The following is a 13328-nucleotide window of genomic DNA, read 5'->3' as shown; positions in this document are numbered from 1 at the left end:
TGGGGCTTATTCCATGTCTGCATTGCTTTTATTGTGGTCACCAGTGAGCATGGCAAAAATTGTGCTGAGGATAAACAGAGTTGTTCAGAAGCAGAAGGTGAGGCTCAGTAGCCATCTCCTCCCCTGACAACTCTTGTCCTTGGTGACAGGAAACAGATGGCCCAAGAGGCTCACTGGCCTCTCCCGCCAGCCCTGTGCCCTTCTGGCTGTTCACTGGTGGTACGTCCCATCCCCAGGCTCCTGTCTGTCACCCAGGACAGGTTTGTGTTCCCAGAGGAAGGTGGTGAAGTCAAGTCCCTCCCGGGACGAGTCTGTCTTTCTCTGCACAGCACAGGCAGTCCCTGACCCAGGAGTGGGCCAGAGACTGAGGGTGGGTTGGCAAGTTTGTGATTTATGGCCAGGAGTTCATTTTCCTGTGGATACAAGGCTTTAGGAGTGGTGACTTTCCCAAGAGGACCGTAGTAGCCTGTGTAATCACTGGAGCAGCGGATGCTGAGCTCTGGTGGAGATCCAGGCAAAGCGCGGGGAGAGGGAAGTGTTTCTCCCCCTTGCTGTGTGGCCGAGTATTAGAGGAGCACTGGTCCATGAGTCGAGAAATTAGGACTCAGGTCCGGGTTCCACCACTGACTGTGTGAGGCTGGGCAGGTCACCTCCTCTGCTCAAAAATCACTTTTATCCAACAGAGAAGTTGGGCTCCACCACCTCTCACCTCTCTGCTAGGACTCTCTGTTTGGGACCTGCCTTAGCAAACATTCCAAGTAGGTCAAGTTCGTCTCGGGCACCTTCTCACGGCCCATTCCCGACTTCCTGGTCCTGGCCTCTTAAAGAGAACAAAGGCCTTGAGGACCCAGGAAGTGCCCTAGGGCCCTAAACAGGCCTGCCCTCAGCAAACCTGCAAGCAACCTCTAATTTACCTCCTCTTTGCCTTCATTCAAAATTCCCTTTTCCTCAGCGCATGGAAAGCAATCAGATTGAACTGGTTCTCCCTAATGTATGCATAACTCACAAGTCCTTACTCTCCCCATAAGTATTTACATTTTTTAAATAGAAAACCCCTTACCCAAATGAAAGCCTTATTGTTGGAATTTCAGACAGTGAAATAGGAAGTAAAAGAGTCTAACTGGGGGATAAATTAAGGTGCCTTGTAGAGTAAATAAGAACTGCTCGAAAGCACTCACTCTTGCTTGCATGGGCCATTTATGTTGTTTTACTAGACTTACATTAACAAACAAGCCTTTTTTGGGTCCAAAAGAAATGAAAATGGGAAAAGTGAGTGAAATTCTTATGGGTAAGTTCTAAACACTCCTTGCATCAATTCCATTTGTTGAAAGTATAAGATAAAACAAAGAAAGTGATGGGGGATTTTGCTCTGGGAAGGCTTAATTCTGGTGGCCCTAAAGACAGGGTTGATTTCCCCAGCGTTACAGCAGCACTGAAGCTTCAAAAAAATCAATTGACAAGTAATACCATTACCTGACATTTTATCCCCCTTGATTTTTGTTCATTTGGCTAGATGTTTTCAAAACCTTGATCTGACAGGGAAAAAAGAAAGGATTTTCTTTGTGAGTAGAATAGACAATAACAAGTTCAAAAAGAATGGAAAGAAAAAAAAAAATAGTAGTTGCATATATAACTTTAAAGGATTAGAGACTGATCCCCAAACCAAAACAATTAAAAGAGACTTTGTGGGCTAGCTCGTAAATTAAAAGCCATCTCCAAAGTTCCAAAGTAAATTCCAAGACAAAGTTATTAATGCCTTCACACTCAAAATATTATCAGAATGTCATAGGAAAATAGTCTTTGAGAAGTTTACTGTGCATAAAGACAGACAAGCTAGTTCCACAATTGCAGAGCGGTTTCCCAAGTTATCAGGAGCTCATTAGAATTTCAAGGACACTGAGAACCCAAGACCCAGGTGAACTCTGATTGACAAGCACTCTGTCTGGGAGGGACAAGGGGACAGTGCTGTGGGCCACGCTGGCCAGGGAGACAGGGCAGACATCACGGCGTGATCCCAGCTAAGACAAGGGTGGGGAAGGTCTGGGTTGAGGTCAGAATGCTACAGAAATACACTGAGGTCAAACTCTAAGCAGGCAGGCTCCATCGGAGAGGGTCCAAAGCAGCTGCCAAGCCCAGGCCATACTGCATGTGATGGTTAGGTTCATGTGTCAACTTGGCCAGGTGATGGTACCCAGCTGTCTGGTCAAGCAAGCACTGGCCTAACTGTTGCTGTGAGGACATTTGTGCCTGGTTGATAAACCAACAGACTGGTTTATTAAATCATCAGTCAGTTGGCTGCAGCTGTGACTGATGATGTAAATGAGGGGTGTGTCTTCACAATGCAAGAATGCAGTTGGCTGGATTTAATCCAATCAATCAGTTGAAGACTTTTAAGCGAGACAGATAGAGGACCTTCACTTCTTTGGCTGACCAGCGAAGTGTCTCCTGAGTAGTTCGTCGAACTTGCCAGTTCGTTTCCTGAGGAGTTCATCGAACATCTTCATTGGAGTTGCCAGTTTGCTGCCTGCCTATGGAATTTGGACTCGTGCATACCCACAGTTGCATGAGACACTTTCATAAATCTTATATTCATAGATCTGTCTCATTGATTCTGTTTCCCTAGAGAACCCTAACTAATACAGTGCATTTCCTAGAAAGATGGTAGAGGGAAGGCCAACCTCGGTCTCCTAAGGAAGCAGGTGGCAGGCAGAGAACCCTTAGTGGTATTCAGGTGCCAGGCAGTTGCTTGGTCATAGAAAATCAAACGAGTATAGAGCAAAGTTATAGAAACAAGGCTTCAAGTTCAGAACGAAATGTCTGAATTGGGCCCTGGATATTTCCCCAGCCTTGAGTCATAATTAGTCATGAAATCTTTGGTGGACAGAGATTAAAGGGAAGCAGAAGCAGGAAACCATAGGAGGCACAATTTACTTAAGATTGACACACACCAACCTGCCTCCGTCACCCTCTATTGCGGTTACTGCCTTCTCTGCCTCACCTCCTCTGATCCACTATTGGTGCAGAGGAGCAGGTTTGTACAGCACTTTGAGTCATACTGAGATGCCATGCGGGACACGATTACATGTGACAGGTGCACAAAATTTCAGTTAGAAGGGCAATGCATTTTGGCACTTTTCTGGCAAGCTCATGAAATGTTCATTAATCCAGCAATCTGTCTTTCCCCCATTTTTTAGCATGTTTTCTCCCGGGACTATAAGAAAGAATCTGATAACCTAATTCATGAAAAGAAGGTCATGACCAAATACAGTTTAATTGTCAAGTGCTGTTGATTTAATTCCAAAATAGAGACTTTGAAGTACAGAACTTGATCCACTACCAATAGGCCCCTAGGGGAGATCTTTTGTCATGATGGGCCTTGCTAGTGAAACCAAAAATCACACTATTGTAGGGTGGCAGATTGCTTTGGACAAAGACTGTCATAAGTGAGAGAAAAAAAAATGGCTCTACCATGTGATTTGCTTTTCTGTTGGTCTTTTATCTCCTAGTCTGGTTTCCTGACAGATAAAAATGTTGTCTAGACTTTTTTCTTTCAAAATCTCATAGGGCACATCTCTTGTTTTCTGCCTCTATTCTTAATTGTGTTCTTGGCATTATTAAATTTGCCCCAATCAATACCCTGACAAGGAACGTATTTCTAACCATTCTTCTTCCTGATCCTTTCTCTTTGTTCCTGAGGTGCCTGTTCCACTCCTCGCCCACCCCCAGAGCCTTGTGATTTTTCCTCTGCTAACCTGTCTTATTTTTAAGTTAGCTTATTTGTTGGTTTGTTTTCCTTTAGACATATCTTTCTTGGCAGAAAGATTGTCTCCATTATGATGCTGATGACAGGGAACACTGATTGTCTGGAAGAACAGAGAGAGGTCTTTGTCTCTTCCCCAGGGGTGGTGCAGGATTTTGGTTTTCATGCCCGAGGTACGCTGTCTTTAGGAAGAGAAGATCTGATGGTAAACAAAACATGACAAAGCCCGGAGCTACGAAGAGGAGAACGTGCCTGATGCCCAGAAGAACCACAGAAGGAGTGTCCGGAAATCGGCAGCATGGCAGCTGGAGCCACACTTCTGTGTGGTCACTGTATTCTGAGAGTTTCGAGGCATAACCATCTAAAATGATGTGTCCTAGCACGGAGACTTCAGGGTCTGCCAATCAAAGGGAGTCTTGCATCAGCAATTACGTCAACTAGCCATCCTAATGCATGTGTTACCTAGAATACAGTTTCTCTACATTCAGGAATCAACTGGGGTTTTATGGAGTTGTGTGGGCTCAAGTTTTCAGCCAGAATGTGGCAGGGATTATGCTGAAATAGGTTTTTCTCTCCAGCTCCTTGGAAGAGTCTGTGTGTGCCTTTCAAAATGTAAAAGACCAAGCATCCCTTTACTCGAAATGCATAATCTCTGATAAACTTGTGGGTCTGGGCTCTGGAGAAGGAGACGGCAGCCCGGAAAACACCAGCACCAGGACGGCCCTCCTGGTTGGGCCTTGCGGAGGTGTGGCCTGCCTCACTGCTCCTGTCTGGAAGGGTGGTGTTTGTGTCCCAGAAAGAGCTTAGGTTTGGAGCCAGATAGACCTGGTTTTCAACTTGGCTGCACCACTTGCCAATTGGGTAGTGCGATAGTTTGAAGCTGCTATGTACCACGGAAAAGATCATGTTCTCCTGATCCTTTCCTGTGGGTGTAGACCCATTGTGGGTGGGACGCTTTGATTAGGTTATTTCAATAGAGGAGTGCCCCAGGGTGGGTCTTAATCCTCTCTCTGGAATCCTTTATAAGAGGATAAAAGAAAGAAGAGGAACACACAGAAAAAGCCCAGAGAAGTTTAGAGAAAAAGCCCCAGGGGAAGCTGAGAGAGGACACAGAAAACAGCGAGGAAGCCACTGAAGCCAGGGGCTGGAAGCAATGAACCCGGGGGAGAGACCAGCAGACGTTGCTGTGTCCCTGGCCAGTGACAGCGGAGCTGAGGATCAGCTGTAGCTGGTCTTCTGGGGGAAAGCATCGCCTGTTGATGCCTTAAATTGGACATTTTTCATGGCCTCAGAACTAAACTTGTAAGATAGTAAATGTCTGTTGTAAGAGCCAACTCATTTCTGGTGTAGTGCATTTCGGCAGCTTTACCAAACTAAAACAGGTAGCCTGAAGGCACTATCTTGCCCGAGGTCCTCAGTTTTCTCATCTATAAGATAGAGATAATATATACTTTGTGAGATTAGTGGAAGAATTCAACTATTCATTTTTGTAATAATCTAAAACATTTACTCCAGTGTCTGGTACAGAATAAACATTTGAATAATAACTTTTGTTGAAATAGTAATGATGATTATTCCCTAATGACTGTATTTGGTGCCTACTGAGAAATCTTTGAGAACCTTTCAATCTCGGTGACTGAGAGTGAGCTGCCCATGGGGCGGAAGTGTCCAGTCCAGTCTGGTGGTCTGGGGTGGCGGGGGGGGACTCGGCTGGAGATACAAATGTTTGGGATTATCAGCACGTGGATGGCCATCTGCAGTCTTGCAAGTGGGTGATATCACAGTAGTAGACTGTTTTCGGTTCACCTTGCATCCATGTTTTTGCTATCCCTTGTACTAGCCCTTCAAATATAACTTGTTTTGCTTTAGCAACTTAAAGCATTCACAGCCCAATTTAGCATCTGGTGCCCTTGCTGTTAAACATGTCCCATCAGGCCACATCTGGAGAGCATTAATCCATTCAGGAACCCTACATTCAGATAAACTGTGGCAGGGCCCCTCTCCTGCCCCATTCTAGGAGCTAAGAAGCTTTGGTTTCTTTATCTGGGAGAACAATGACACTTTGAACTGAGGCGGTGAAATGAAACAGGGTCATCTATGTGAGAGCACCTAGTCTAATGCCTGACAGCCAACATGCTCTCAACAAATGTCAAAGGTCTTTCTTTCCCATGTTTGTGTTCAAGCAGCTAGAACCTTATAGTCATTCTTGGCAACTATAACTCAGTGTAGATGCAAATTCAGTTTGCTGTCAATTAAAACCTTATTGAGAAAAATTGGAAAATATTTTGAGACAAATGAAAAAGAAAATACAATAAATCAAAAATTATGGGATGATGTGAAAGGAATGCTCAGAGAGAAATTTATAGCAGTAAACACCTACATCAATAAAGAGGAAAGATTTCAACTCAATAGCCTAACTTTACACCTTAAGGAACTAAAAACAGCAACAAACAAAGAAACAAACAAACAAGAAACAACAGCAAACTAAAACCAAAGCTAGCAGAAGGAAGAAAATAATAAAGATTAGGCAGAGATAAACAAACAGAGAACATAAAAAAATAATGGAGGGAATCAACAAAACCAAAAGTTGGTTCTTTGAAAGGATCAACAAAATTGACAAACCTTTAGCTAGACTGACTGAAAAAAATAGAGAAGGCTCAAATTACCAAAATCAGAAATGAACATGTGGGCATTACTATTGATCTGATAGAAATAAAAAAGGATTATAAGAGAATATATAAAGAACTCTTCAAACTCAACCAAAAAAGGCAAACAACCCAATTAAAAAATAGGCAAAGGACTTGAATAGACATTTCTCCAAGGAAGATAGACAATGGCCAACAAGCACATGAATAGCTGCTCAACTTCATTAGTCATTAAGGAGATACAAATCAAAACCACACTGAGAAGCCATTTCACACCCACTAGGATGGCTATTGTTAGAGGTTGAATTGTATGCTCCCCAAAAGTCCTGACCTCCAGGACCTCAGAATGTGATCTTATTTGGAAACAGGTGGAATTAGTTAAATTAAAATCAGGTCATACTTAATCCACTGGGAATGGTGAGAAGGATACAGTGAGGCACAGCGAGGAGATGGACACGTGAGGACGAAGGTCAAGATTGAGTGCTGCAGCTACAAGCCGAGGGATGCCGAGGATTGCCGGCAAGCCCCCAGAAGCCTGGAAGAGGCAGGGAAGAGATGCTTCCCTAGACAGTTCAAAGGTAGCACGGTCTGGCCAAGACCTTGATTTCAGATCTCTAGCCTCCAGAACTGTGAGACAATACATTTCTCTTGGTTTAAGCCACCAGTTTGTGTTACTTTGTAACAGCCCTAAGAGACTAATTTAAAAAATTGAAATAATTTTTTAAAATGGGAAAAAAGTCTTGGTGGGAATATAGAGAAATTTGAACCCTCATACATTACTAGTGGGAATGAAAAATGGTGCAGCCATTGTGGATATTAGTTTGGCATTTCCTCAATAAGTTAAATGAAGAATTACTGTGTGACCCAGCAATTCCGCTCCTAGGTATATACCCCAAAGAACTGAAAACAGGTGTTCAAGCAAAACTTGAACACGAATGTTCATAGCAGCATTATTCATAATTGTCAAAATGGGAAACAACCTAAATGTCCATCAGCTGATCAATGGATAAGCAAAATGTGTGCTACCACATGGATGAAACTTGAAAATGTTCTGCTAAGTCAAAGATGCCAGTTAAAAAAGATCACACATTGCATGAGTCCATCCACATGAAATTGTTCACAACAGCCAAATCCACAGAGTCAGAAAGTAGATTGGTGGTTGCCAGGGGCTAGGAGAGGGAAACATGGAGGGTGACTGCTTAATGGGTTATGGGGCTTCCTTGTGAGGTGTTGGAAAAGTCCTGGGAATACCTAAAGGTGATGGTTGCACAACATTACAAATATACCTAAAGCCACTGAATCGTATACTTTAAAATGGTAAAAATGGTAAATTTTATGTTATATGTGTTTAATCATAATAAAAAAATTCATTAATCTCTGCATTAAAAAAAAATCTAATGGTTCTTCTTGGGTGAAAGGAAGAGAAGAGGAGATGCCAATTAACAAAACTTTAAAAAATTAATCTGGATGAATATACATGCAGAGAGAGGTTAATGTACTTGCTATAGAAATAAGGCTATCTTTCGAAAAGATGAGAAAAACTCCAAGTCTTTCTAGGAAAACGAGAAAAAAACACAAATAGACAATCCATAGAGGAAATAAAAATGGTAATAAGCAAATGAATAAATTGATTTTGTAATGCGACACAAACTAATTTTTAGAAAAGAGATATTTTCTACTTCTCAATATCGTGAATATGTTGAAAAAATAACAGACAGGACTCGAGGGAAAACAAAAAACCTAGGAACTCTTATTAGAAATAAAAAATCAAGGTACCTCTTTTGGACAGCAATTTGGTGATAAGTTACAAAAGCACTAATAATATGTCCAATAATTCCATTTATAAAATATATACTAAGTTGAACCATTGATGAAGATTTAGTACAAGCATGTTATCGTAGCATTATGTTGACAATAATTTTGCAAATGACTTATATGTCCCTCACTGAAAATGATTAATTAAATTATGGAATTCTATTCAAATGTAATTATTTGAATATGTTTGATGATATGTGAAAATATTCATGGTATGATATTGACTGCAGAGAAAATCATATTAAGTAAATATAAATGCAGAGAAAAAGAACTGAAGCAAAATTTTCCCAAAATTTTAATAATTATTTTCAAATAGCAGAAAGAAAAGAGAGAGAAAAAGGAAAAAGAGGAGGAGGAGAAGACAGTGAGAATATACAAGAAATTTAAAAACCATTTTAGTAAGGGAAGGTGATTATTCAGACCAGATATTAATATGTATCATAAAGTGACAGTCATTTAAATGGCACTTTACTCAAAATAGACAAATAACTCATAGAAACAGAATAGATGACTCTGAAATAGGATTTATATTATTCAATAATTTATAATAATTTATTGTTAAGAGGGCTAGACAAATCAAAAGAGAATGGAAGATCATTCAACCGAAACAACCGGTAATGAATCCGGGAAAAATATAGAAGAGATCATTACCCCACAACTTTATACAAAAATAAATAAATGAATAAATGATGAATGAAAAAGGCACACAAAAATTGTGAACCACAGAAAAATTAGGAAAAAATGAGAAGAAAATAAATTCTCAAAATTTCCAGGTAGGGGATCTTACTTCAGTAAGTGAAAAACAAAAAACAAACAATACACCCCTAATCAAAATTAAAAAGCAAAATAAGAACTAAAGTAAAAATAACTACATTTTTAAAAATAGCAAAGCAAAACATGGCAACTGAATAACAGACTTTTAAAAACATGGGGGGCTACCTGGGGGTAGGCTATAGGTTCCACAGTAGCCTGCTTCAGTGTTTTTAAATAACTCCCACTCAAATCTTTTGCCTTTTTTGGCTTCTCTCTGCTCATGGATATTTGGTGATGGTCATAGCTTTATTATTTTGTAACTCTTGGCCAACTGCAGACAATTCAATTTCCAGATGTTTTGCTTATCAAGAGCCAAATCAGCATTGAGTCAAGTTTAGCAGCTGGGTCGGCCCTAAGTTATAGATGCTTTGAGAAAGAGATGAAGAAGGCTTCCTCCTCCAGGAGCTCCCCCTAGCTCCCCTGGCGGGGAGACAGACAGTAAACAACCCTGACAGCCCATCAAGGATGGTCGAACTAGCAATGGTTGGAAGGTCCTTCAGCTCTGGCTTCTTAGGCTTTTGAACACAGGGCCGGGAACCAAAGTCTTGTTTATGTCCTTGCTTTGCTCAGAGAGCTCAAAGCCTATCATGCTGCTGGTGTTCAGTGTGAGCTCCATGTGCTCATCATCCTGACCTCATGTCTCTACATCCACCAGTCCAGGCCCCTTGTCACTGCTGCCTCGAGGCTTAAAATTTAGTTTTTAGAATTCAAGGGACTTTGCTTTAAATTAAATTTTTTAAATATTAAAATATAGTCACATACCATACAGTCATCCATGGTGTACAATCAACTGTTCACAGTGCCATCATATAGTCATACATTCATCACCCCAATCTATTGTTGAACATTTTCCTTACACCAGAAAGAATAAGATTAAAAAATAAAAGTAAAAAAGAACACCCAAATCATACCCTCCATCTTACCCTATTTTTCATTTAGTTTTTGTCCTCATTTTTCTACTCATCCATCCATACACTAGATAAAGGGAATGTGATCCACAAGGTTTTCACAATCACACTGTCACCCCTTGTAAGCTACATTGCTAAGCAATCGTCTTCAAGAGTCAAGGTTACTGGGTTGGAGTTTGATAGTTTCAGGCATTTACTTCTAGCTATTCCAATACATTAAAACCTAAGAGGTGTTATCTATATCTATACAGTGCATAAGAATGTCCACCAGAGTGACCTCTCAACTCCATTTGAAATCTCTCAGCCACTGAAACTTTATTTCATTTCCTTTCACATCCCCCCTTTGTTCAAGAAGATGTTCTCCATCCCATGATGTCGGGTCTAGATTCCTCCCCAGGAGTCATACTCCACGTTGCCAGGGTGATTCACTCCCCTGGGTGTCAGATCCCACATAGAGGGGAGGGCAGTGATTTTACCTGCCAAGTTGGCTTAGCTAGAGAGAGAGGGCCACATCTGAGCAACAAAGAGGCATTCGGGAGGAGGCTCTTCGGCACAACTATATGCAAGCCTAGCCTCTCTCAAGGGACTTTTGTAAGTTGCCTCATCCCTTTTGTGGATCAAGAAAAAGGACGTAGAATGATAGATAGCTCAATAGATGGTACCTGAGTGGACACACCTTTCAAACGCTCTTTGCCAGTTTCTGTCCCTGGGAAACATCTGCATCTGCATCTTCGCCTTCAGGATGGCTGTGAGGACCAGATGCTACAAAGGTGAGGACCACCCCTGGCAAAAAGAGAGGGGCGACAAAAGCAGAGAGAAACTGACAATGAAGGTGATGATGGGGGGCGTTTTCCATTGTAGATTGCATCCCATAAGTTACAAATATGTTGCCTTTTGGAGATAAGGCTCTTAGAGAGAAAACTGAGTGATAGAGACTCATCAAGCAGGCATATTAGTAGTCAGACATACTCCACTGCCTCTCACGGTCCGGGCTTCAAGGTTAGCTCTGCTCCTGGTCACGCTTAGAGAGGAGTCTATGTTATCTGTCCATGAGAGCTGCTACTTACAAGAAAGCTGCACTCCTACAATTAATTACATGAGGCAATAATGATATGAATGGGGAAAGTTGTCCCTGCACCCCTGGAGCCAGCCTGACCCAGTTTCTTCATCTTCTTTTCTGTTTATAAATTCCCTGAGCTCAGTTTCCTAATCTTATTTTTATTCCAGACTTCCCTTTCCTCGTGTGCCTTCAGCTCTCATTCATGTGATGGGAATGTGAACTACTATTTATTCAGGGCTTCCTCTATCTGTAGCAAAATGTATCAGGCCCTTGACCTACATGTTTTCATTTTATCCCCAATTGTGGAGCATCATTGTTAGGTCTGGTTCATGGAATAGGATGTTGTCATGAAAAGAGGTTAAATAACTTAGCCTCACCCTCAGTGGGAGTTGGCTGAGCTGAGGGTCTCTTCCTTTCAGCTGAGGTAAACAAAGTGAGTAAAATATGGCACCAGGCTGAAGCAGTTCACTATCTAGTCAGCGAGGCCAAGCATTTAAATACATAATTATTATAAAGTGTGATAGGTGCCGTAACTGAGGACTATGTGAGGTAGCATGGAGGTGGAGAGAAGGGAGTAACTCTTACGGGCAAGCTACTAACCCTTAACTCTTCACAGCGGAGGCCGTGGAGCTGAGCCTGAGGGATGAGTGGGTGCACCATGGAGAAAGGGTGGGGCGAGGGACGAGGCTGAGCCACTGAGAAGAGAGTGCTGAGGAGCCCTGCTTGACCAGGAAACAGGAGCCCTGCGCAGAGCCTTGCTGGATGTGAGGCTGTGGGGAACAATGAGGTGGAATGGTGGGTGGGGCCAGACTGAGAAGGACCCTGGATTCCCAAGATGGGGGACACTTGGCCTCCCTGGCCAGGGTTCAAGCTTCTGTTCTAGGCTGCACTGCAGTTCCCATCTTCTTCTCCCTCTACTTCTGGCCAGACCCTGGGAGGGGAAGGAAAGACCCCTATTTCGTAGCATCCTCCCTGTACCGGTTTGTATGTTTCATGTCCCCCAGAAAAAGCCATGTTCTTTGATGCAATTTTGTGGGGGCAGACATATTAGTGGGGATTAAGTTGGAATGTTTGGATTAGGTTGTTTGCACGGAAAGGTGCCCCACCCAACTGTGGGTGATGACTCTGATTGGATCATTTCCATGGAGGTGTGGCCCCGCCCATTCAGCAAGGGCCTTGAAGAGTTTACTAGAGCACTATATAAGCTCAGACAGAAGGAGTGAGCTTGCCACAGCCAAGAGGGACACTTTGAAGAATGCACAGGAGCTGACAGAGGAACTGCAGTTTAAAGAGACATTTTGGAGATGGCCTTTGAAAGCAGACTTGCTCCAGAGAAGCTAAGACAGGACAAATGTCCCAAGAGCAACTGAGAGTGACATTATGGAGAGAAGCTGAAGCCTAGAGAGGAATGTCCTGGGAGAGAGCCATTTTGAAACCAGAACTTTGGAGCAGACGCCAGCCATGTGCCTTCCCAGCTAACAGAGGTTTTCTGGACGCCATTGGCCATCCTCCAGTGAAGGTACCCGATTGCTGATGTGTTGCCTTGGACACTTTATGGCCTTAAGATTGTATCTGTGTAACCAAATAAGCCCCCTTTTATAGAAGCCAATCCATCTCTGGTGTTTTGCATTCCAGCAGCATTAGCAAACTAGAACACTCCCCAAGGGCCTGTAGTGACTCCACAAATTCCACTGTTAGCAAGCAGTACATACCTCTGTGGGCAGTGCCCATGTAGAGTGGGCCTACTGAATAAAATAAGAGGATTATAATATTCAGAGGTAACATTTACTGAGCATTCACAATGCACCAGGCTCTGTGATCAGCACTCTACATCCATTGTATCCTTTATTCTGGAAAATAAAAAAATAAAAAATAGTTACTATCCCATTTTAGACACCAGTGAGCTGATACTGGGAGAGGGAAGCCACTTTCCTGAGGTCACATAGCAAGGACATGGGGGACCAGAAGTGCAGGTTGTCAGACAGGGAACCCTTAACAGCCATCAGGTGACAGAATAAAGGAGCCACCTGCTGGGTTTGTGCAAGACACCTGGGAGGAAGGAGGCGCCGAGGAGCCAGAGGGAAACTGAAAACCAGTGCTGCTGACAAAAAGTGGAGTGGGAGAAAAACCAAGTTCCAGAGAGTCTAGAATGCCACAGGAGACTCTTTCTATAAAGTTCAAGAACAGGAAAACTTCAACAGTATATATGTTTAGGCTGACATGTACAGGATAACACAAATTTAAAAATCAATGGAATAATGCACACTAAATTCAGGACAGTGGTTCCCTCTGGGGGTGGGGAGGAGGCAGGGGACAAGATAGGGGAG

Source organism: Choloepus didactylus, chromosome 17, assembly GCF_015220235.1.
Source record: "Choloepus didactylus isolate mChoDid1 chromosome 17, mChoDid1.pri, whole genome shotgun sequence".
NCBI classification, from domain to species: Eukaryota; Metazoa; Chordata; class Mammalia; order Pilosa; family Megalonychidae; genus Choloepus; species Choloepus didactylus.
The sequence above is the reverse complement of the archived record's forward strand: the minus strand, read 5'-3'. Positions refer to the sequence as shown.